The following is a 443-nucleotide window of genomic DNA, read 5'->3' on the forward strand; positions in this document are numbered from 1 at the left end:
TTGTGGCTTGACTGCTTCAATATAGTTGACTAGATATGGGGTGAGTATTATCGAGACGATTTGATTCGTTTTTAATGTATATTAGTCCTTGATACCTAGTAGTACGAAGGTTGTTGGGGCGTATTGTGAGTAACTTTGTTGTGGGATACACACGATGTGTAACTCGCGGCGTTGGCGTCCCGGGGAAAATTACGAAGATAGATGACGTGGTCTGAGCTCTGGTCAGCAGTATGATAAGCACTAATAAGTGAAGATCTAATTAATTAGCTCTCAATTAGTAACTGAAAACGAATGGAAAAATAGTAGGGACGGGAGGCGACGCCAGGACGCGCGACGAGCGAAACGGAGGAGCGGAGGGGCCTCCTCGACAGAATACCCACAACAGCAGTAAGTCCCAAACAAAGAAATAGATATCTAATATGTTTGTGATCATATTGGTGAAT

Source organism: Penaeus monodon, chromosome 25, assembly GCF_015228065.2.
Source record: "Penaeus monodon isolate SGIC_2016 chromosome 25, NSTDA_Pmon_1, whole genome shotgun sequence".
Taxonomy (NCBI): domain Eukaryota; kingdom Metazoa; phylum Arthropoda; class Malacostraca; order Decapoda; family Penaeidae; genus Penaeus; species Penaeus monodon.